This window comes from Saccopteryx leptura, chromosome 6 (assembly GCF_036850995.1).
Source record: "Saccopteryx leptura isolate mSacLep1 chromosome 6, mSacLep1_pri_phased_curated, whole genome shotgun sequence".
NCBI classification, from domain to species: Eukaryota; Metazoa; Chordata; class Mammalia; order Chiroptera; family Emballonuridae; genus Saccopteryx; species Saccopteryx leptura.
This window is the reverse complement of record NC_089508.1, coordinates 30,868,386-30,893,491: the sequence shown is the minus strand read 5'-3', so window position 1 is coordinate 30,893,491 and position 25,106 is coordinate 30,868,386. Positions and strand designations below refer to the sequence as shown.

The following is a 25,106-nucleotide window of genomic DNA, read 5'->3' as shown; positions in this document are numbered from 1 at the left end:
ATAGTCCTCCATGGTGCAAGAGAACACTGTCAGGGAAAAGGAGTGAGATACATCATTTAAAGTAGGTAGATGTCAAGGCACATATGAGAAGCAATCAGTGAACAACTAAAGTGCTGCAACTATGAGTTGGTGTTTCTCATTGGTCTCTCACCTCTCCTTGTCTTTCTCTCTTGCTCTCTCAAGGAAAAAAATAATCTTGGCTCTGTTCTCTTTGTGTTTTCTAGCCATGTTTATCTGTTCTCTTTGCCTTAATTTAGCGGTTTCAGTATTTTCTTGGAGTATTTTTTTGAATACCAGAATATACTCTCCGTGAGGGCAGGGATGTTTTTGTTTTGCACACTGTTCTATCTAGAGCTAGATCATTTACTTGTCAGAAGGCAACCAGGACTCATAGTTGTGGCCAGTGGATTGGTGACCACTGGTGTGTTACAACACCAGGAACTAAGACTCTCACTTAAGCTCCCACTCAGGTTTCAATAATGACAGCTTCCTCTGATGAAAATGGTGTGTTAGCTGAGATACAGACGGAAGTGGTGCCCTGGCTTATACAATAGCTTTCATGTTTGAATTAGAAATATAAAATTATGAAGTTAGGTAACTAGTGAAGAAGTGATGAATAAAGAAAATGACATGCTCAGATAAAATAACTTTAGCATGGTATTAAAGTTCCAAGACCTCAATGACCATGTTGGAAGAGAATCTCATTCTATAGACTGCTGAAAATAATACCCCAGACCAGTTATAACTATGCAAATTAATAAAGATTACTGAATTTAGAGTTCTGGTATTTTTCCCATGTAAAAACTAGAGGTATTATCTAGAGCTATCCAAAGGTGTATTTCACATAACTTTTTATAGAGTCCACAGGGGATGACCCCAGTAGCCCATCCTGGAAACTTCCTCATTTAAATCCTGAGATTTAAAACAAAAAAATTTGAGTTAGCTGCATTTGAAAATTTGAATCCTAGGGCCTGGATCACTGGTTCAGTGGATAGAGTGTCAGCCCAGCATGAGGTCGTCCTGGGTTTGATCCCCAGTCAGGGCACACAGGAGAAGCAATCATCTGCTTTGTTCCCTTTCCTCTCCCACTTCTCTTTCTCTTCCTCTCCCACAGACAGTGAGTGGCTCAGTTGGTCCATACATTGGCCTCAGGTGCTGAAGATAGCTTGTTTGATTTGAGCATCAGCCCCAGACAAGAGTTGCTGGGTGGATTCTGGTCACGGCAACATGCAGGAGTATGTCTCTCTATCTCACCTTCTCTTACTTGTAGAAATAAAACAAAATTTGGATCCTGAGAATATCCTGAACACCGTGGGCCAACAGAACTCACTCCTCAAACTTTGCTGGAGGAGAGTAGGCTCTCATTGCTTGGAGACCATGTTTAACCAAACATTACGCTTATCTTCCTAAAGATCTGGTCTTAACATCTCTTACTTACATCTAGACCAACAACTTGGGTCAGGACAGTTCTTAGTATGAAAGAAACAGGATCACTGATCAAGAGAGCTTTGGGAACTGGTTAACATATGCCATCAGGAGCCAGAAGTACAGAGACTAGATGCTGAGGTGACTGTTTCAGGATAAATAGACAAGACTTTTTAATAAGTGGGTTCTCATGATTTAACATTCTTGCAAAATGTGTAGAGCTTACTTTTTAACATTCTGATGGAATTATTACATTGTTGAGGCTTGGAAATGTTGGGGGCTATAATAATAGAGGTGGAGATGCTAGAACTACTTTGTCAGAGAAGTAAATTTTGGGGTCAGACTATTCAGGGTAGAACGCATGTGAGAATGGGCTATTAAAAAAAGGCCAGGGAAACCAGCACTGATCCAGTTTCTCTAGAGGTCCTAAAGGAATGTCTTCTCCCAAGCTGCAAGAAATGCACTAGTCAGTCAGAGAAAAGCAGTCATCATTGGGTCCTCAGTGGTGGCTTTCTCTGTAGGCCAGTTTGATGACAAGACAGGGTGCTATAGAACAGGGCTCCCAAGTATCAACGAAGTTGAAAAGATTCCAGAATAGAAAAAAAAAAAAAAAAAAGAAAGGTTGTAGCCCTTACTATTAGAAACAAGGTGGGTATAATTACTATAACAGACAATAAGACTAGAATGACAAACTCTGAAACTGACCTAAGTATATCGGAGTCATGTCTAAGAATTTTGGTTCTCCTAGAGATGATATAGGAGGTAAGGCAATGAGTGGATTTATTGTCTTATACAACTAAAAAAAAAAATTAAAACCTGGTGGTCAGTAGACTGATGACAACTTCTGCAATGGACATCTCTTGCCCATTTTTAAATGCTGAATCAGGTCAATCATTGACCAACTGCCAATTGAATGAAAAACCAAGTACCTTTCAGAAAGCACTGTGCAATGTCACCACAAATACATGCAATAAATATTCCCTTGTTTCTCAAAGCAACTTGTCCCCCAAAATGGATATACATATACCAGTCAGAGTAACTACACAGTGGAGAAAGGGAGACTACTAAGATCTTTTGAAGACTATCAGATGCAAGGTCTGACCAGACAGAAACACCACAGAATCCAAAAATGGCTCATGAAAAAGATGATGTTAATTAGTAAAATCTTGATCCAAGTGCATCTCACAGTGGGTCAAAAGGTTGTAGAACCCGCTCTGTGGTAATTCCTCTGGCTCTTGAATAAATAAACTCAGAAGATGGTTGCATCCTTATAATGGTTCTAAGAGTTATGGCAGAAAAGACCAAGTGAGAAGCCCTAAAAATTTCCCCCATACTCACCTATCTCCACAGTGAAACAGGAACACTAATATATCAGGAATGTAACAGAAGAGATTAATGCCACCATGTAACAGCTGCAGGGTGGTAATCCAAATCAAATTCCCATTTAATTCAATGATTTTCTGCAGCAAAGATCAAAAGGGTCTTTTTCAATGACTATAAAGTACTTTAAACTTATGCAAACAGAAGCCCCAATCACGCATATTGTGATTACTAGAAGAGATCATTAAGAAAACAAAACAAGCCCTATTGCATAGGCACATAGGGATACAGAAAATTGATAAAGAATACAGATGCTAGAATACAGATGCTAAAATACTAAACAAAATACTAGCAAATCGAATACAACAACATATTAAAAAAATAATACATCATGATCAAGTGGGATTCATCCCAGAATCTCAAGGATGGTTCAACATACGTAAAACGGTTAACGTAATACACCATATCAACAAAACAAAGAACAAAACCCACATGATCTTATTAATAGACACAGAAAAGGCTTTTGATAAAATACAACACAATTTTATGTTTAAGACTCTCAACAAAATGGGTATAGAAGGAAAATATCTCAACATGATAAAGGCCATATATGATGAACCATCAGCTAACATCATATTAAATGGCACTAAACTGAAGGCTTTCCCCCTTAAATCAGGAACATGACAGGGTTGTCCACTCTCTCCACTCTTATTTAATGTGTTACTAGAGGTTCTAGCCAGAGCAATCAGACAAGACAAAGAAATAAAAGGCATCCATATCGGAAAAGAAGAAGTAAAGGTATCACTTTCTGCAGATGATATGATCCTATACATCTAAAACCCCAAAGAATCCACAAAAAGACTACTAGAAACAATAAGCCAATACAATAAGGTTGCAGGATACAAAATTAACATACAGAAGTCAATAGCCTTTCTATATGCCAACAATGAAACATTTGAGAACGAACTCAAAAGAATAATCCCCTTCATGATTGCAACAACAACAAAAAAATACTTGGGAATAAACATAACAAAGAATGTAAAGAACTTATAATGAAAACTATAAACCATTGTTAAGGGAAATCGAAAAAGATATAATGAGATGGAAGAATATTCCTTGTTCTTGGTTAGAAAGAATAAATATAATCAAGATGGCCATATTACCCAAAGCAATATACAAATTTAATGCAATTCCCATCAAAATTCCAATGACATTTTTTAAAGAAATGGAGCAAAAAAATCATCAGATTTATATGGAACTATAAAAAACCCCAAATAGCCAAAGCAATCCTAAAGAAAAAGAATGAAGCTGGGGGCATTACAATACCTGACTTCAAACTATATTATAGGGCCACGACAATCAAAACAGCATGGTATTGGCAGAAAAATAGACACTCAGACCAATGGAACAGAATAGAAAGTCTAGAAATAAAACCACATATATATAGTCAAATAATTTTTGATAAAGGGGCCAACAACACACAATGGAGAAAAGAAAGCCTCTTCAATAAATGGTGCTGGGAAAACTGGAAAGCCACATGCAGAAGAATGAAACTGGACTAAAGTTTGTCCCCCTGTACTAAAATTAACTCAAAATGGATCAAAGATCTAAACATAAAACCTGAAAAAATAAAGCACATAGAAGAAGACATAGGTACTAAACTCATGGACCTGGGTTTTAAAGAGCATTTTATGAATTTGACTCCACAGGCAAGAGAAGTGAAGGCAAAAATTAATGAATGGGACTATATCAGACTAAGAAGTTTTTGCTCAGCAAGAGAAACTGATAACAAAATAAACAGACAGCCAACTAAATGGGAAATGATATTTTCAAACAACAGCTCAGATAAGGGCCTAATATCCAAAATTACAAAGAACTCATAAAACTCAACAACAAACAAACAAACAATCCAATAAAAAAATGGGAAGAGGACATGAACAGATACTTCTACCAGGAAGAATTACAAATGGCCAACAGATATATGAAAAGATGCTCATCTTCTTTAGTTATTAGAGAAATGCAAATCAAAACTGCAATGAAATACCACCTCACACCTGTTAGATTAGCTATTATTAACAAGACAGGTAATAGCAAATGTTGGAGAGGCTGTGGAGAAAAAGGAACCCTCATCCACTGTTGGTGGGAATGTATAGTATAACCATTATGGAAGAAAGTATGGTGGTTCCTCAAAAAACTGAAAATAGAACTACCTTATGACCCAGCAATTCCTCTACTGTGTATATCCCAAAAACTCAGAAACATTGATACGTAAAGACACATGCAGCCCCATGTTTATTGCAGCATTGTTCACAGTGGCCAGGACATGGAAACAACCAAAAAGCCCGTCAATAGATGACTGGATAAAGAAGATGTGGCACGTATACACTATGGAATACTACTCAGCCATAAGATATGATGACATCGGATCATTTACAACAAAATGGTGGGATCTTGATAACATTATACGAAGTGAAATAAGTAAATCAGAAAAAAACAGGAACTGCATTATTCCATACATAGGTGGGACATAAAAGTGAGACTAAGAGACATTAATAAGAGTGTGGTGGTTATGGGGGGAGGGGGGAGAGGGAGAGGGAAAGGGGGAGGGGGAGGGGCACAAAGAAAACTAGATAGAAGGTGACAGAGGACAATCTAACTTTGGGTGATGGGTATGCAACATAATTGAACGACAAGATAACCTGGACATGTTATCTTTGAATATATGTATCCTGATTTATTGATGTTGCCCCATTAAAAAAATAAAATTATTAAAAATAATAATAATAAAAAAAATAAAAGAAAATTGATAAAGATTAAAATTGAGAAAATGCAAGTTGACATTATCAGGAAGGAAGCAATAAGGAGACATAATTAGAGTTCACATAAATATAAAGAAGAAAATGAAAAGATATTATGAACAACTTTATGATGATAAACTTGAGAAAAATAAGAGTAATGCCTTGAAAAATGTAATTCGCCAAAATTAACACATGAATTAAAAAATGAATAGTTCCATTTGTATTAAAAGGGTTGAATCTGAAATCATAAATTCACATGGAATTTCAGTTAATTCTTCTAAATAGTTTTGAGAAATCCCAGGTCTTACCCTCATTAAACTTTATAATTTCAAGGAAGCAATCACACAGAATGGGCAGTGTAGGTGAGGACCAGGACCACCAACACCTACACATCATACATAAGGAGGGCACGAAGGCCCTGCCAGTGCAGCCCCAAGCAGGAAGGACACGACAGGAAATAATTGGTTCACCGTGCCCATCCAGGTTGGCCAAGGAGTGTTCAGATCTACAAAACAATCGATCCTCTGCCTGAAAAACTGGCTTCATCTCAGAACACTTTCCTTTCCAGGTGTTCTTCTCTAATAAATACCTTGCACTCTAAATTCCAATATGGTGTCCGCTCTGGAGAACTCAGACTGTCACAATGAAGTAATTACTGCAAGCACTTACCAACCCCAGTGTCAGGGAAGCAAAGAAGAGAAGCTGAGTTTCTATTATTATTAGAATACTGATGATTAAGGGAGATCCTCTGCAGAGCAGGGACCAAGACCCTTTGAGGGCAAGTGACCAGCTACTGCTCATGCTTCAGGAACTCAGAGGAGGACCACCCTCCTAACCCTAGATCTGCAACTCAGATCTCTGAGGGTATGAAGCATGACCAAGCAGGTCCGGGGACTTCTAAGGAAGATTGAGGGTGGTTCTAACAGAGCTGGAATCCCAAACCAGACGTAACTACCAGAGAGAATGGCCCTAGCCAAAATGACACTAAGTAACTTTTAGTACACATCAAGTAAACTGAACTCCCTTCTTCCCTCATCCTTCATTCCAGGCTACCTCTATTGTCCCTTTTTGGCATAGCTACCTGGAAGACAGCTGGCAAAACAAAAATGGGATATAGTGGGAAAATTAAGAAGGTCCTTCTGGATTCTTTAAGCCTTATGTGCTCCCTGGATGGCCAATTAATTTGTGAGGTAGTGATGTTTTGAAAAATATGGGAGTGTTGCTTGTCAGTCCTAATGGTTTAGTCAGTACTCAGATGCTTGATCAGGGATTTTTGCCCACCAAGGGACTAGGGAAAGAACAGTGAGGAATTCTCACCCCCATAGAAGTGGCACCCAATACCAGAAGGTGTGGATTAGGATATCAAAATTTAGCATAGGGTCCTTGGTAGCTCCTGCTACCTCAATAATGCATTGTGCAGACCCAATTACTTGGAAATCAGATAATCCTGTATGGGTAGACCAATGGCTACTTTCTCAGGAGAAACTTAGGGCAGCTGCTCAATTGGTACAAGAGCAGCTACAGCTTGGGCACATTGAACCATCTAATAGCCCATGGAATACACTTCCATATTTTGATCTTGTTGCCTCCTGGGTTATCAAGGGGCATAGGCGACCCTTACAGCTTATAGGTTTTGAGTCTCAAAATTATTGTTGTTCCTTTTTTCAAAGGATCAACAACAATGGCTCTGAAAAACTTCCACTAAATGGCAAATCGCTCTTGCAAATCAATAGACAACTTTATACTGAAACTGTCAACTTAAAATCAGCTCAAAGTCTAGAATTATATGCCATTATCATGGCTTTTCAGCATTTGCCATATTCCCCCTTTAATCTATATACAGACAGCAAATATTTACTTATGGTGTTTCCACTATAAAGACTGTTGTCTTAGGGGCAAATGCTGATGAACTATTTCAGCAGTTCCTCCTTCTTCAAAGACTTGTATGTCAACATAGAGCTCCATGTTTCATAGGACATACTCGAGCTCACTCCATGCTCCCTGGAGCTTTAGAACAAGGGAATGTCCTTTTTTTTTCTTTTCCTTTTTCTTTTCTTTTCTTTTTTTTTTTTTTTTTTGTATTTTTCTGAAGTTGGAAATGGGGAGGCAGTCAGACAGACTCCCTCATGCGCCTGACCGGGATCCACCCGGCACGCCTAACAGAGGGGATGCTCTGCCCATCTGGGGTGTTGCTCTGTTGCAACCAGAGCCATTCTAGCGCCTGAGGCAGAGGCCACTGGTGCCCTGGGTGGCTTTGCTCCGGTAGAGCCTTGGCTGTGGGAGGGGAAGAGAGAGACAGAGAGGAAGGAGAGGAAGAGGGGTGGAGAGGCAGATGGGCGCTTCTTCTGTGTGCTCTGGCCGGGAATCGAACCTGGGAATCCTGCACACCAGGCTGATGCTCTACCACTGAGCCAACCAGCCAGGGCCTAGGAATGCCCTTGTTGATCAAGCTACCCAAAAGAAAATTATTTGGAGCAACCATGACAGATCGAGCAATTCAGTCTCATACTATTCATCACCAGAACGCTGCAGCCCTGTGTAAACAGTTTCAACTTTCTCGGGAAGCAGCACGACAGATTGGAAAATCCTGTCCAAGGGGTCCTATACTGCCCCTTCATTTGGAGTTAACCCTCAAGGACCCCTACCAGGACAACTTTGGCAAATGGATGTTACTCATATACCTTCATTTGGCAAACAGTCCTATGTCCACGTTACAATGGATACCTATTCTGGATTTATAGTAATCTCTGTCAGAACAGGAGAAGCTGCTAAGCATGTTAGAGCTCATTGTCTGTATGCATTGTTCTATTATTGGATTTCCTAAACTGGTTAAACTGAAAATACTCCTGCATATGGAGCAAAAGCATTTACTGTATTTTGCCATTCTTACAATCTTTAAAGTCAAGGTATTATTAAAGTGTACCCAGCAAATATTTTAAGGTCAATTTAAAAAAATTTTAAAGGAGGTAGTCATATCCTGGAACGCCTATGGGTCTACCATATCATGCTTTTTACTTAAAAAAAATTAAATTTCTTTTGAATGCTGATGAACAGGAGACATCAAATCTTTTTCGCCTGCAAACTACTACCTTCTTTATTTGATCCAGCTAATAACACTGTTTTGTCTTTTTCCAAATGGCTCCAGATATATGGAAAAGATTTATATAGGTGGATGGGGATCCTCAAACCCCTCAGCGAGATCTTCTGAGCATGGCTTTTAAGATACCTAGAGGCAGAAAAAGCCCAATAGAGATCAGGGGAACTACCAGCTTTTAGGATACGCCCTTAAAGGCTCCAACACCCCAAAGGGGTCTCATAGGATGCCATCTGGGTCCTGCTTCAATAGTGGAAAGGAAGGTCATTGAGCTAAAGCCTACCAGACTTACATGCCTCTGCTGTGAGGAAGAGGGACACTGGAAGGTAGGCTTCCCCCTCGCTCCTCTAAGGAAGGGTTCAGTCTCTTCCAGCCCTGCTCCAGCCACCTATGACCTAACCTTGCCCAGAAAGCTGGGGTTTGCCACTGAAGGCTGAAGGTGCCCAGGGCCATCAGCCCCATCTACGACACTGTGGATGAGCCTAGGGTATTTCTTCCAAGAAGCAGGTAAACTGATCTCATTTCCTCAAGGGCCACTTAACTATGTCTTGCCTGAATAGTCAGGTTTTTTATTCTTCCCTCAAAGATCTCTGTTGTGGGTGTTGATAGTCCTATTTTCTACTGCTTTGTTTAATATATAGTGTTTCCTTTATTCCTCCTACCTCAATGCCCCACTCATATTTCAGGCTTAGACCTACTCCTAAGTTAGAGCTCTCTTTCCCCCTTTTGCCAACTTCTATTTTGAATCTACCTTTGCCACCCAGCTTAGTGTATCCCAAGGTTCTCTTTACCAAGCCACAGTCGCAGAGCTCCAGGGAAAAGCAACCTGGTCTCATCTCTCCAGGCAGAGCAGAACAGAAGCTTCATATCCACACATGCTGCAGATGGCTTTTCCAGTCTACCTGAATCATTACCAGCTAGAAGCAGCAGTCATTAGGACTTGGACGTGAGCTGCAAAGTATAGAATTGTGACAACAATTCCAGTGCCATGCGGACTTTTCCTGGATGTGGACTTTTCCTGGACTCCTGCTCCCTGTGACAGCTCCTAACAGACTGAACTGGGGTTGGGTTGCATTTTTCAGGGATTTGGCATGGTGTTGGTGCCAACTTGGACTTGGTGAACATGTTAAGGACACTACTCTTTTATGTATTCTTGCTGTATTGGCCAAGAGTTTGCTTAAAGGCTTTAATCACTGTAAAAAAAATAGAAGACTAGATAAAAAAGATGTGGCACATATATACCATGGTATACTCTTCAGCCATAAGAAATGATGACATCGGATCACTTACAACAAAATGGTGGGATCTTGATAACATTATACGGAGTGAAATAAGTAAATCAGAAAAAAACAAGAACTGCAGGATTCCATACATTGGTGGGACATAAAAATGAGACTAAGAGACATGGACAAGAGTGTAGTGGTTCTGGGGGGTAGGGGGAGGGAAGGAGGGGGAGGGGGAGGGGTACAAAGAAAACTAGACAGAAGGTGACAGAGGACAATCTCTCTTTGGGTGATGGGTATGCAACAGAATTGAATGACAAGATAACCTGGATATGTTTTCTTTGAATATATGTACCCTGATTTATTGATGTCACCCCATTAAAATAAAATTTTATTTATATATAAAAAAATGGGATATAGTAGCACATCCCAGACATTACATCTTTTAGTACAAAGGCTGGAAAAGGTTTAGATCTGATCGACATCAACTTCAAAATGTATCTTTGCTGTTGTTCACTTGACCAGGGTACTTGAAGACATAAATGAAGTGTTTGAGCTCTTGCTCCCAGTATGTTTTCAATTTACCACAAATAGATTCTTATAAAAATTCTTTAAAAAAAAATGATGACTTTCAGAAAAAGTGAACTTTTTATTTATTTATTTATTTTTCTTTCATTTTTCTGAAGCTGGAAACAGGGAGAGACAGTCAGACAGACTCCCGCATGTGCCCGACCGGGATCCACCCGGCACGCCCACCAGGGGCGATGCTCTGCCCACCAGGGGGCGATGCTCTGCCCATCCTGGGCATCGCCATGTTGCGACCAGAGCCACTCTAGCGCCTGAGGCAGAGGCCACAGAGCCATCCCCAGCGCCCGGGCCATATTTGCTCCAATGGAGCCTTGGCTGCGGGAGGGGAAGAGAGAGACAGAGAGGAAAGCATGGCGGAGGGGTGGAGAAGCAAATGGGTGCTTCTCCTGTGTGCCCTGGCCGGGAATTGAACCCGGGTCCTCCGCACGCTAGGCCGACGCTCTACCGCTGAGCCAACCAGCCAGGGCAAAGTGAACTTTTAATATTGCTTGAAACACTGATCAGGAAGCAAGAACATTTCACTAATTTTTTGGTGTAATATGATTCAAACACGAGAGATCCTTAAATTTTTCTTTAAGTAGTAGACATGTTTCTCTATTATTAAAAAACTAAAGATCTTTTTTCAATGAAGCAGGAGCCTTAGTGATCCTCTTTTTTCTCCGTTAGCTCCTCTTCCTCCATTAGTTCTTCTTTTTGTTTGCTTTTACATTTTATACAAAGCATAATGAAGAAACGTAAAAACAAAAGAACCAAAGGAATAAGCCACAATAAGACTAGAGAACCCAACTTTCTCTGTGGTCCTTGGTCCCTGATCTGTGGGCCACTGTCCTTACTACCTCCAATTCCCTTGTGTTGGCAGTAAGGTGGTGCCCACTCATCATTATAGTGACAATGCAGATAATTATTATTGCAGACCTCCTTCATGTTGCAGGTCTCAGGTGACAGTCTTGTGACAGAGGAACCATAGGGACACACTCCTGGTGGATGCAAATCTTCTCTGGACCACACACTGTGCCATCTTTCATTTGACTGATATCAGGAATGGACATCCCGAAATGATAATCTTTGCCCCCGCAAATGGTGTCACCGACCTGATGCTGAAGTACTGAAGTATGATCTATCAGATTAGGCATTACTGACACATGCTCACACTGAACTCGCCCACAAAGGATATCTGACATATTACATTTTAGGTATGCCATGCCATTTAGGCCACAGTGTCCAAAACGGTTTCCCTGGGAGTTGATTTCTTTATAGCAGTGCTGAGATGCTCTCCTTGCACCTTCACCGAAATTTCCCTGCACTGTTTGTCATGGCTATTATATCTCTTGATAGCAGTAGGCATTCTCGCTACAGGGAATCCCATCCTGTACATATACATCTTCTGGGCACTGATGAGATCTCCTAGTGCACCACTTTGGAAGGTCACATTCACCAATTTTTTGTCTTCACACCATCTCTGATGGCACGAACCTGCAGTCTTTGGAATAAAGCCCAAAAGCACAAACAGCACCAGGACTCAGAGTGCAGTTCAACAGACAGCAGGGATCTTGTTCACACTGCTTTATAGAGCCACAGTCACAATCCTCTCCTTCTTCAACAGCTAGGTTCCCATAATGCTGTAATTTAAAAATATTGTCTGGATGTAGAAGAGGGTTAATATATTACTCATTACTGATAGTATAATCCAAATAATGGCCATAACTGCAGTTGCTAAATTTAGTTGCTGGAACTTTGTAGGGATGCATTATGCACCACCTGAAACAACACTTACATCACTGAGTGTCATGCACCATACCCAAATTATGACCAAGCTCGTGGGACACAGTAAGTGCAAAAGAATACAGAGCATCGTCTTCAAAAACATCCACTCCGCAATTAATAACCTTCTGGAATAGTCCTCCAATGTAGACAAGAACAACCTTTATGCCAATGATTTTTTCATTGAAAGATGGGCAATATCTTGTTGCACTTGGGCATCAAGTTGCGTATACTTCCAAATAAAAAAGAAATCCAGAGTGTCCTGTATGCTATCGGTGGGAAATGGGTTTCCTTTATTCCAGACCTCAATTGCAGTCAAAATTTCATCAACTCTGAAAGGTTGATAAAGGAGACCTATTATATTGAGCACATCAATTTCTTCATGCTGCACTATTGACACATTAATTTGAGAGTAAGTGTATCGAAAGTGGTCCACAACAACCACCAGCTCAAGAAATAGTGAGTCCAACAGCCCATGTAAGATCTTTGCATCAGAGTGCCTTTATACAACTCTAGCATCTTTAAATGGTTTGCTATTTTCTCTTCTGTTAAGCCACATCTCATAGGTGGGAGCTGTACATCTACCTTATACACGAGGTATTCAAAAGTGGCGGAAAACTTAATTGGTTCAATTTCATAAGCAAGATCTGTACCATTCCTCGGAGTCCTCCAGAACAGGTACTGAGGGCAGCCAGGGACTCGGGGACCCCCTGCACATAACCATGATAGTAGCAGTCATCAGGGACAAAAGGGTGCCCCTGGAGAAGAGCATGCTGGTCCATGTAGGTGAACACCAAGAGTTGTGTGGGAGCCAAGAACTTCTTGTCCCTCATGTGGACAATGTGTCTCTGGCCCCCAAAGTGCAGGCTGTAGGAGAGCCAGCCTGGAGCCTTAGCATCTCTGTCCCTGTTGGTCACCTTCATGGGGACCACCACTTCTTGGGAGGAGATGCATTGAAAGAACCTGGCCTGAGAGTGGTCATATATGTACAGAGACACCCAAAACCACAGCAGTAGAAGAGTGTCCTTGGGGGGCATCACGGCTTCACCCACTGTCATTCTGGAGCTGTCATTGTGGAGCCATCTGTCCGGGGCAGAAGCAGGCTGGCTATGAGGCACTGCTGGTACAGTTCCTCCCTCCGAGCTGCTCAGGGTGCAGGGTAGACCTCTATAGACCTGTGAGTTAGAATAGTTGAGCCATCAGAACCGCAGTGCTGAAAGTGAAAGCAGAAAGGGACTGGTGCGATGGGAGGGTGAGGGAAGGAAAGAGAAGAGAGTGAGGGAAAAGTGATCCTCCAATTGGGACAAGGCTAAAATCAATGAAATGTCTGAAATTGCTCTTATATATATATATTAGGAGTGGGGAAAAGGGTAGGTGTCCAGAAAGAGAGATGTACGGGATTCATCATAGGTGGGTTATTGTTGAGCCTGGATGGTGGCTACGTAAAGCTTCATTTCATAATAGTCTCTAAACATGTAAACAAGCATAAAATATTCCTATTAAAAAAATTGACATGTGACTCCCAAATTTCTCCTCCACTCCAAAATCTACTGATATCCTTCTATCTTCAACAAATATATGGACAACCCATCCAAAACCCACCATTTTTAGCCCCTTTACTCAGACAGTTCTTCCATATCCCCTCCTCTTTCTCTTTCTCTCTCTTTCCCTCCCCCCTTCTTATCTCTCTCTCTCTCTCTCTCTTTCTTTTTGTGACAGAGACAGAGAAACAGACAGAAATGGAGAGAGATGAGAGCATCAATTCTTCATTGAGGCTCCTTAGTTGTTCATTGATTGCTTTCTCATATGTGCCTTGACTGGAGGCTACAGCAGAGCAAATGATCCCTTCTTTGCTCAAACCAGCGACCTCGGGCTCAAGCCAGTGATGTTTGGGCTCAAGCCAGTGACTATGGTGTCATGTCTACGATCACACGCGCAAGTCAGTGACCCTGCACTCAAGCTGGTGAGCCAGCACTCAAGCCGATGAGCCAGTTCTCAAGCCAGAGACCTCGGTATTTCAAACTTTGGTCCTCTGCATCCCAGTCCAGTGCTCTATCCACTGTGCCACTGCCTGGTCAGGCCATTTCCCCTTTTCTTCTGCAGCCATCTTATCTAACCTCCATTCTGTTTGAGGTTACTAATAAAAGTAAGCCACGCTTAAGGTCTCATTAGTTTTAAGAGACAGCCTTCAATAAAGACAATTTTTTAGTTTATAATGCATTCTTATCTGCAGTGGAAACCAGAAGGATTTCAAAGAGGGCAGCCATACTGATGGAGTAACAGGGAGTGGGGCTGCTACTTGAAAGCAAGACAAACAGTCCACTTGCCTCTAATCACAGCATAGAGGCAGCAGCCTTCTCTCTACCCAGCCCAGCTGCATCATGTTCTCCATCATGAGACTCATCTTGGTTGCATAAATACAGAATCTATTCTATGTGTCACATGGCTGGTGAGTTAGCTGAATTCTCTAGAGAAAGCTGGACTGAAGAGTTTAAACCTAGAGCCAGTTCATTAAAATGTTAAAAAGGCCACAATTTGAGTGGACTCACATCACTCCTGTTGCAAACAAATTTAAGCTCAGGCAACAGCTGATTTTCCTCATTCATTGGCTTTCAGTTCAAAGTATCAGCAACTTGCTCAATATTTAAAAGCAAAAGTTAAACCAAATTTGGAAACACATTTGAACACATCCTGGTAGCCTGAATATTCAGAATAAAAACACAAATGGGACTGACAGGCAGTGGCGCAGTGGATAGAACATCGGACTGGCATGTAGAAGATCCAGATTCAAAACCCCAATGCCACCGGCTTGAGCTTTGGCTCATTCAGCTTGAGTGCAGGCTTGCTGGCTTGAATTGAGCATGGGACCATAGACATGACCCCATGGTCACTGGTTTGAGCCCAAAGGTCGGTGGCTTGAGCCCAAGGTTATTGGCTTGAGCAAGGCGTCACTTGCTCTGCTGTAGTCCAATAGTCAAGGCACATCTGAGAAAGCAATCAATGAACAACTAAGGAGACTAAGGAGCTACAACAGAAGTTGATGCTTCTCATCTCTCCCCATTCTTGCTTGTCTGTCCCTATCTGTCCCTCTCACTGTCTCTGTCACACACACACACACAAAGAACACAAATGGGACTCAGCATTGTACAGCATGATAACTAGCCTCAGCATTGAAATGTCAAGAACAGCTGCACACAACTGGACACTTTTCCAGAACTAATGGATGGCTACCAGAAACCAAGAATACTAGATGAACCCTCTGAGAGGAAGTACTTCTGACAGAGGAAAAACCCTAAATTACCAGATTTCCTTTCCATGTCTCTCTTCAGATAGCATTGCTCTTTGCTACAGATCTGGGGATATCAGGATGGGAAAGCATTTGTTGAAAGAGAATTATTTTATCAATAAAATATGATAGATGGAAATAAGCCATACTAAGTTATGTCAGAAATATGATGTGATAATAATAGAAAATTTTATTGTCAAGAATCTTGTTTTTTTAATTTTATTATTTTTTAAAATTAATTTTAATTTATTGTGTTAACATGGATTCAAGTGTCCCACTGAATATAACACCCTCACCCTCTTCCCATGTCACTATTTACACCCTTTTTGCCCTCCTCCCCCAAATTTCGTCCCTCTTCCCTTTGGGATTTGCTGTCCTGTTATCTGTATCTCTGTGTTTTGTATGTATAATTTTACTAATCCTTTGACCTTCTCTGATCCCACCCACTTATCCCCCTTCTCTCGGACAGCTGTCCCTTGGTCCCTGTTACCCCGCCTCTGCCTCTATGTTGTTCCTCAGTTCACTTTGTTTTTTTTAGATTCCATATACAAGTGAGATTATTTGATATGTCTTTCTCTGCCTGGCTTATTTCACTTAGCATAATAATCTCCAGGTCCATCCATGCCATCGCAAAAGGTAAGATTTTCTTCTTTTTCATGGCCGAGTAGTATTCCATTGTTTATATGTACCACTGCTTTTTAATCTACTTGTTCAATGATGGACACTTGGGCTGTTTCCAGATATTGGCTATTGTAAACAATGCTGAAATAAACATGGGGGTGCATATCTTATTTTGAATCAGTGATTTTGTATTCTTAGGATATATTCCTAATGGTGGGATAGCTGGGTCAAAAGGCAGTTTAATTTTTAATTTTTTGAGGAAACACAACACTGTTTTCCACAGTGGCTACACAAGTTTGCATTCCCACTTGCAATGCAGGAGGATTCTCTTTTCTCCACACCCTCACCAGCACTTACTGTGTGTTGATTTGTTAATGAGTGCCATTCTGACAGGTGTGAGGTGATATCTCATTGTGGTTTTAATTAGCATTTCTCTGATGATTAGTGATGTTGAACATTTTTTCATATGCCTATTGACCATCTGTATGTCCTATTTGAAGAAGTGTCTACTCAGTTCTTTTGCCTATTTTTTAATTGAATTGTTTATCTTCTTGGTGTTGAGTTTTAGCAGTGCTTTATAAATTTTGGTTATTAACCCCTTATCAGACATATTGATGAATACATTCTCCCATTTTGTGGGTTGCCTTTTTATTTTGTTTATGGTGTATTTTGCTGTACAAAAGATTTCAGTTTGATATAGCCCCATTTGTTCATCCTGCTTTTATTTCACTGGCCAGTGGAAATAAATCGGCAAATTTGCTATGAGAGATATTAGAGCGTTTACTTCCTATGTTTTCTTTCAAGACGTTTATGGTTTCACAACTTACATTTAAGTCTTTTATCCATTTTGAGTTTATTTTTTTGAATGATGTAAGTTGGTGGTCTAGATTCATTTTTTTTGCATGTATCTGTCCAATCTTACCAACACCATTTATGAAAGAGACTGTCTTTACTCCATTATATGCTTTTACCTCCTTTGTCAAATATCAATTGACCATAAAGGTGTGAGTTTATTTCTGAGTTCTCTGTTCTGTTTCATTGATCTGTATGCCTGTTCTTATGCCAGAACCAAGCTGTTCTGAGTACAATGGCCTTGTACTATAACTTGATATCAGGAAGTGTTGATACCTCCCACTTTATTCTTCATTTTCAAGATTGCTGAGGCTATTTGTGTTCTTTTTGGTTCCATATGAGTTTTTGGAATATTATTTTTATATCTTTGAAGTATTCCATTAGTATTTTAATATGAATTGAATTGAATCTATAGATTGCTTTGGGTAATATAGACATTTTAATCATGTTTATTTTTCCTATCCATGAACATGGTATACATTTCCATTCATTTGTATCTTCCTTGATTTCTTTTATCAGTGTTTTATAATTTTCTGAGTACAAGTCTTTTACCTCCTTTGTTAAATTAATCCTAGGTACTTTATTTACTTTGTTGCAATAGTGAAGGGAATTGTTTCCTCAATTTCTCTTTCAGACAGCTTATTGTTGGTGTATAAAAATGCCACTCATTTCTGAATATTAATTTTTTATCCTGTCACCTTGCCAAATTTATTTATCAGGTCTAGTTTTTTGACTGTGACTTTAGGGTTTCCTATGTACAGTATCATGTCATAAGCAAATAATGATAGTTTTACTTCTTCTTTTCCAATGTGGATGCCTTTTATTTCTTCTTCTTGTCTGATTGCTGTGTCCAGGACCTACAGAACTATGTTGAATAAGAGTGGTGAAAGGGGGCACCCTTACCTTGTTCCTGATCATAAGGGGATTGCTTTTAATTTTTTCCCATTGAGTATGATGTTGGCCTTCGGTTTGTCATACATGGCCTTTATCATGTTGAGGTATGATCCTTGTATTCCCACTTTGCTGAGAGGTTTGATCATAAATGGGTGCTGAATTTTATCAAATGCTTTTTCTGCATCTATTGATATTGTCATGTGATTTTTACCCTTCCTTTTGTTGATATGATGAATCACATTGATTGATTTGTGAATATTATACCAGCCTTGCTTCCCCATAATAAATCCCACTTGATCATGATGTATGATTTTTTTCATGTATTGCTGGATCTGGTTTGCTAATATTTTGTTGAAAATTTTAGCATCTATGTTCATCAAAGATATTGGCCTATAGTTTACTTTTTTTTGTAGTGTCTTTATCTGGTTTTGAAATGAGGATTATGGTTACCTCATAAAAGGAGTTTGGAAGTCTTCCCTCCTCTTGAATTTTTTGTAATAGCTTGAGAAGAATGGGTGTTAGTTCTTCTTTAAATATTTGGCAAAATTCGCCTGTGAAGCCATCTGGTCCAGGACTTTTGTTTGCTAGGAGTTTTTTTGATAACTGTTTCAATTTCATTTGTTGTAATTGATCTGTTTAGGTTTTCTGACTCTTCCAGATTGAGTTTTGGAAGATATATGTTTCTAGGAATTTATCCATTTTGCCTAGGTTGTCCAATTTTTTGGCATACTGGTCCTCATAGAATTTTCTTACAATCTTTTATATTTCTGCAGTGTCAGTTGTTACTTCTACATGTTCATTTCTAATTTTATTTATTGGAGTCCTCTCTCTTTTTTTCTTGATGAGTCTGGTTAAAGGTTCATCAATCTTCTTTACCTTTTCAAAAAACTAGCTCTTGGATTTGTTGATCTTCAGTATTTTTTTTTAGCCACTATGTTATTTATTTCTGCTCTGATCTTTATTTTTTCCTTCCTTCTACTCCCTCTGGGCTTTATTTGTTGTTCTTCTTCTAGTTCTTTTAGATGCATGGTGAAGCTGTTTATTTGAGCCTTTTCTTGCTTTTAAGGTATGCCTGTAATACTATGAACTTCCCTCTCAGGACTGCTTTTGCTGTGTCCCATAAATTTTGAGTTGTTTTATGTTCATTTTTATTTCTTTCAAGAAAATATTTGATTTCTTCCTTGTACTCGTTGTTAACCCATTTTATTTATTTATTTATTTATTTTTTACAGAGACAGAGAGTGAGTCAGAGAGAGGGATAGACAGGGACAGACAGACAGAAACGAAGAGAGATGAGAAGCATCAATCATTAGTTTTTCATTGCGCGTTGCAACACCTTAGTTGTTCATTGATTGCTTTCTCATATGTGCCTTGACCGCCGGCCTTCAGCAGACTGAGTAACCCCTTGCTGGAGCCAGCGACCTTGGGTTCAAGCTGGTGGGCTTTTTCTCAAACCAGATGAGCCTGCACTCAAGCTGGCGACCTCGAGGGTCTCAAACCCAGGACCTCTGCATCCCAGTCTGATGCTCTATCCACTGCGCCACCACCTGGTCAGGCTGTTAACCCATTTTTTATTTTATTACATGCTATTTAGCCTCCAAGTGTTTGAATGTTTTTCAGTTTTTCTATTGTAGTTGATTTATAGTTTCATGTCATTGTGATCAGAGAAGATGCTTCATATGATTTCAATCTTCTTAAATTTATTGAGACACTTTTTGTGTGCTAACAAGTGGTCTGTCCTAGAGAATGTACCATGAGCACTTGAAAAGAATGTATATTCTTCTGCTTTGGGGTGAATGATTCTGAAAATACCTATTAAATTCAGTTGAACTCGTGTGTCATTTAAGGCCCATGTTTCTTTGTTAAGTTTCTGTCCAGAGGATCTATACATTGATATTAGTGGGGTATTAAAATCTCCTACTATTATAGTATTGCTGTTGATCTCACCCTTTATGTCCATCATAATTTGCTTTATATGTTTAGGTGCTCCTATATTATGTGTATAGATATTTACAATGTTAATATCCTCCTATTGTATTGCTCCCTTTATCATTATGTAGTGTCCTTCTTTATTCCTCACTATAGCCTTTGTTTTAGAGTCTATTTCATCAGATATAAGTATTGCTATCCCAGCTTTTTAAATTTTCATTTGCATCCATGCAGCTACACTATGTCATTTGATTGGAGCACTTAATCCACTTACATTTAATGTTATTATTGATATTTAGTTGTTTATTGCTATTTTATTCTTTAAATCTACAATTCTTTTTTTCTAGATTATTTTTCTTTGCTTTTTATTTACAGCTGGTTCCTTAACATTTCTTTCATTACTGGTTTGGTTTTAATGAATTCCTTGAGTATTTTTTTTGTTTGTTTGTTTTTTGGTCTGGGAAGTTTTATACTTCTCCTTCAATTTTAAATGATATCCTTACTGGATAAAGAAGTCTTGGTTGTAGGTTCTTGCTTTGCATCTCTTTGAATATTTCTTGCTAATCCCTTCTGGTTTCAAATGTTTCTGTTGAGCGGTCAGATGTCATCTTATGGGGGCCCCTCTGTAGGTAATTAACTGCTTTTCTTTTGCAGATTTTAGTACTCTTTTTTTGTCTCTTAACTTTGGCACTTTAATTATGATGTATGTTGGTGTAGGCTTCCTTGAGTTCCTCTTTAATGGTACTCTCTGTGTTTCTTGAACTTGTGTGACATTTTCCTTCATCAATTTAGAGTTTTCAGCTATGATTTCTTCAAACAGGTTCTCTATCCCTTGTTCTCTTCTCCTTCAGGAACCCTTATAATGTGGATGTTGTATCTCTTCATGTTTTCATTGGTCTCTCTTAGAGTTTCCTCAGACTTTTTGAGTCTCTTTTCTTTTTGCTGTTCTGCTTCCATACTTTCATTTACCTTGTCCTTTAAATCACTGATTTGATCCTCTGCTTCATCCAGCCTGCTGTTAATTCTTTGTAGTGCAGTCTTCATTTCTGATATTGTATTTGTCATTTCTGACTGGTTCTTTTTTATGATTTCAATGTCCTTTTTTATGTTTGCTGTCTCTTTATTTAGTTGCTCATTGTGTCTATCCATTGTTGCTCTAAGATCCTTGGGCATCCTTAAAATCATTGTTTTAAACTCTGCATCTGGTAGTTTGATTACTTCTATCTCATTCTGTTCTTTTATGGAGATTTCTCTTGTTGATTCATTTGGGTTGCATTTCTCTGCCTACCCATTTTGTCTGTGTATAGGCTCTTCCTTTGGGCTTGCTGCTTGTATAGCTAGCTGAGTCTATGGTTGGTATTGTCTGCCACAAGCTACCAGTTGTGTTGGTTTTACATCTTCTTAGGTTAGCATCAGTTCTTGTTTGTAACCTGCTGTGGGCTACATGTCTGCAGCTACTGCTCTTTTTGCTGTTTGTGTCTGCATTTTCTATGCCTGAGTATTGTGGGAGGGGCCAACTTGTGTATAAGGATCAGCTTCCTCCTGCTTATAGCTGACAGCAGCTCTGTAAAAGCCCAAATCTCCATAACATTTGCCTCCACTTTTCACCTACTCCACTTCCTCTTGCAGCTCTTCCCAAAGTCTTCTGTAGAAAGACTGTACTGGGGGTGGGGGACTGACTGGCTTCACCCAACCAATCCCTCTACAGCTTGCAATCTTGTTGGGTTAAAGCAGCTGAAGTTGGAAATATAACATTAGTGGGACTCCCTACTTCAGTGGTTTCTTGGATAGTAGCACAGTACAGGGATTGTGGCCCCTACTTCAGAACCTAATATCTCAGCCACTGCTGCAAACTCAAATTTTACTTCTTCCCAACAAGGTGAATAGTAGGTTCAGATTGAGTGGGGCCAACAGACCCCTCTGAAGAAGTTCTTAAAGCTGACAAAACCCTGGTCTTGAGGAGGAAGACTGAGAGAGTCTTCTCCTGGGGCTGACTGTACCCCCCAGAAAGTGGCTAAGCCCCTCAACTAGATCCAACAGTAGGCTCACAGGGACCCACACTTTAAATGTCCATGCTCCAAGCCTCTCTCCTTTTCCCCTTTGGAGTCTACCCCAGAAGGATAGGATATCCAGCACCCAGGCCAACTGACTGTGTAGTTCCACTCTATCCAATGCACATGAGACTCTGTGCTGGTGCTGATCACAGTGAGCAGAACTCACCTCAGTTGGACCAGGTATGAGGAGTCCTTCCTTAGTATACCATTCTAGCAAGGGTTGTTAGGTCCTGAACCAATGTTCTCTGCAGCTGGCCACTGGATGTGCCAGCCCTGGGCCACCCTGGCAGAAACCCAGCACAGAACAGTGGGACACACTGCCAGTGACCAACCATCAGCAACCTTCTTAGAGCTACTAGTAATCCAGAGTTTGTGGCTGCCGCTTCTGGGTCCAGGTGCACATGGAAGTACCAGCTGCACACCTAAGCTGTCTTTTACCCACACTGGACCTGGGGAAAAGTCTGTTCAAAAGGCCAACGTTCCCAGATTTTGTCCTTCTGCAGCCTCTGTCTGCTGTTTGCTTGTTGGTCTCTAGAGTCTAGGCAGTGTTTCCCAATCTTTTTTGTGCCATGCCCCACCTTAACCTTTCTAAAATTTTTATGTCCCCCCCTATGTAACATACATAATTTTTAACATTAAAAAATTGATTTGTTCACTTAATAAACATAAATGATAAGTTCTAGGAAGAAATCACTATGAAATTGTTAACAAAACACAGTAAGTAAAATTTCAAAACATATAATGAAAAACAGAAATTTAAATTCCAAATAATTTTAATACAGATTTTTCTATATTAATTTATTATTTTAATTTAGTGTGATCCTTGCACTTGATGCTTGCTGCACAGAGATTTTATATTAGGTTCCAATTTGGTTAGCTTTAGTCTCAAGTCTCCACGTTGTGTTATATCCAGCCGATTTATTTTTTTTACCAGTAAATCATTTACAGCACTAAATCCACATTCAGCTAAAAATGAAGATGGAAACGGTAGCAATAGTTTTCTTGCACATTTGGTTGAATTTGGGTATTTGATTTCTGTTTCCTCACAAAGCCATGCCATCGCTCCTTTGATATTAAATAAAGCTTTAACTGACTCATCATTTTGCAATTCTGTGAGTTCTTCTTGATGCTGCATATTTGATATATCAGACAAATCCACTAACATTGGCTGCATCATCCATGTTGGGAAATCAATTTGTTTTAAATCAGAAAATCTTTCTTTTAAATCAGCCAATAGAATATTCAAATGATTGACAATAACAAATAAAGCAGTATCAGTTACTTCACATTTTTGGAGCCAATGAAACTGTTTAAAGTTTTTGTTGTTAATATGTTTCTGACATAACTCAATATTGGTAATGAAACCAAATATCTTTGCTTTTGCATCGACAAGAGTTTTATTTGTTCCTTGAAGTTGCTTATTTAATATATTTAGTTTTTCAAAGATATCGGCTAAATAACTCACAAATGCTTTACCATCTATTGTTAACAGATACTTCATTTCAGCTTTGCCGCTTAAAAAATCACTAAGAGTATCAAACAGTTCCATAAATCTTTTCAAACAGTTTCCTTTAGATAGCCATCTTACTTCAGTATGAAGTAAAAGTCTCACATGGTCTTCATTTTGTTCTTCACAAAATAGCTTGAAAAGACGCTCACATTTGGCACTAGCTTTAATAGCATTAACACACTTTATTACTGTATGTAATACTTCATTCAGAACAGGCGAGATGTTTTTAGCTACCAAGTTTTCCCTATGAATAACACAATGCACAAGAATCATTTCTGGATTTGCATCTTTCATCAATTTTAAGCAGCCATTTTTCTTGCCCATCATATTGGGAGCACCATCTGCAGCACAAGATGTTATATTTTTCATTGGTATATCATTGACATCTAAGTAGTTTTTTAGCTTATTATATATATCTTTGGAGGTAGTGGTGCTTTCTAATCTTTTACAGAACAACATTTCTTCAGCAAAATGTCCTTTATCAATATAGCTTACGTAAGTTATCAATACTGCCTCACTGTCTCTCAAAGTTGATTCATCCATTTGCAAGGAGAATTTTCTTGTTTTCAGCTTTTCAATAAGTTGTTTTTCAATATCCTCACTCATTTCGTCTATTCTTCTGCTAACAGAATTGTTACTGAGTGGCATAGCTTTTACATCTTTGTTATCTTTTTCAAGAACCGTTTTTAAGAAATGCTGATATTGACGGTTTTATTAAATTCTCTCCTATAGTATGATTTTCTCCAGTTTTAGCGATGAGTAAAGAAATTTGATAACTAGCCTCAAGAACATGATTATTAGTTGAAGTATGAGCCGTAAATAGAGACTTTAATGTTGTTCTTTTTTCAAAATTTTTCTTTAAAGTTTTAAAGTAACTCAAATCTGAATTAATATGAGCACTATGCCCGGCCAGGGCACACAGGAGAAGCACCCATTTGCTTCTCCACCCCTCCACCGCGCTTTCCTCTCTGTCTCTCTCTTCCCCTCCCACACCCAAGGCTCCATTGGAGCAAAGATGGCCCGGGCACTGGGGATGGCTCTGTGACCTCTGCCTCAGGCGCTAGAGTGGCTCTGGTCGCAACATGGTGACGCCCAGGATGGGCAGAGCATTGCCCCCTGGTGGGCAGAGCGTCGCCCCTGGTGGGCGTGCCGGGTGGATCCCAGTCGGGCGCATGCGGGAGTCTGTCTGACTGTCTCTCCCTGTTTCCAGCTTCAGAAAAATGAAAAAAAAAATATGAGCACTATGTTTCGCCTTCAAATGCGCCTCAAGACGACCTCATTTCATTTATTCGTGGGTCAAGCATTGCTGGCATAAAAGACAAAAAGGAATCCACTCATCGTGAACAGCAGGTATGAACCCAAATTTTAAATATTCCTCCAAATATTGACGAGTTTTTTTCTTGCTTGCACCACTCATTTTACTATGGGCTATAATAAAAATAAAATCAATTAAAAACTAATATTAAATATGTGTTAAAATATATTCAATGTGACATAGAGTAAACGTATACTAAAAATTCATATTTATTTAAATGTATATAACACATTTACTACACTACCACTGCAAATCAAAAGGTATCTATATTTTTTCCACTTGACAAAATTATCTGGAAAGTTATGCTTCTAAAATTAAAATTGTCGTGCATGCACTATTATAGCCCCAATAATATTTATAAAATATTAGTGCTTTCTAGCCCCGATGCAAGAAGTACTTAATAAAGAGTTTAATATTGATAAAAATAAAATCAAAT

General features: G+C 39.4%; 2 pseudogenes; one reads left to right on the top strand and one right to left on the bottom strand.

Moving 5' to 3' along the window:
* The window catches only part of LOC136377024 (disintegrin and metalloproteinase domain-containing protein 21-like), a 43,934-nt pseudogene that overhangs the window by 1,593 nt on the left and 17,235 nt on the right, over positions 1–25,106 (top strand).
* Positions 11,088–13,372, bottom strand: LOC136375820 (disintegrin and metalloproteinase domain-containing protein 20-like; annotated as a pseudogene).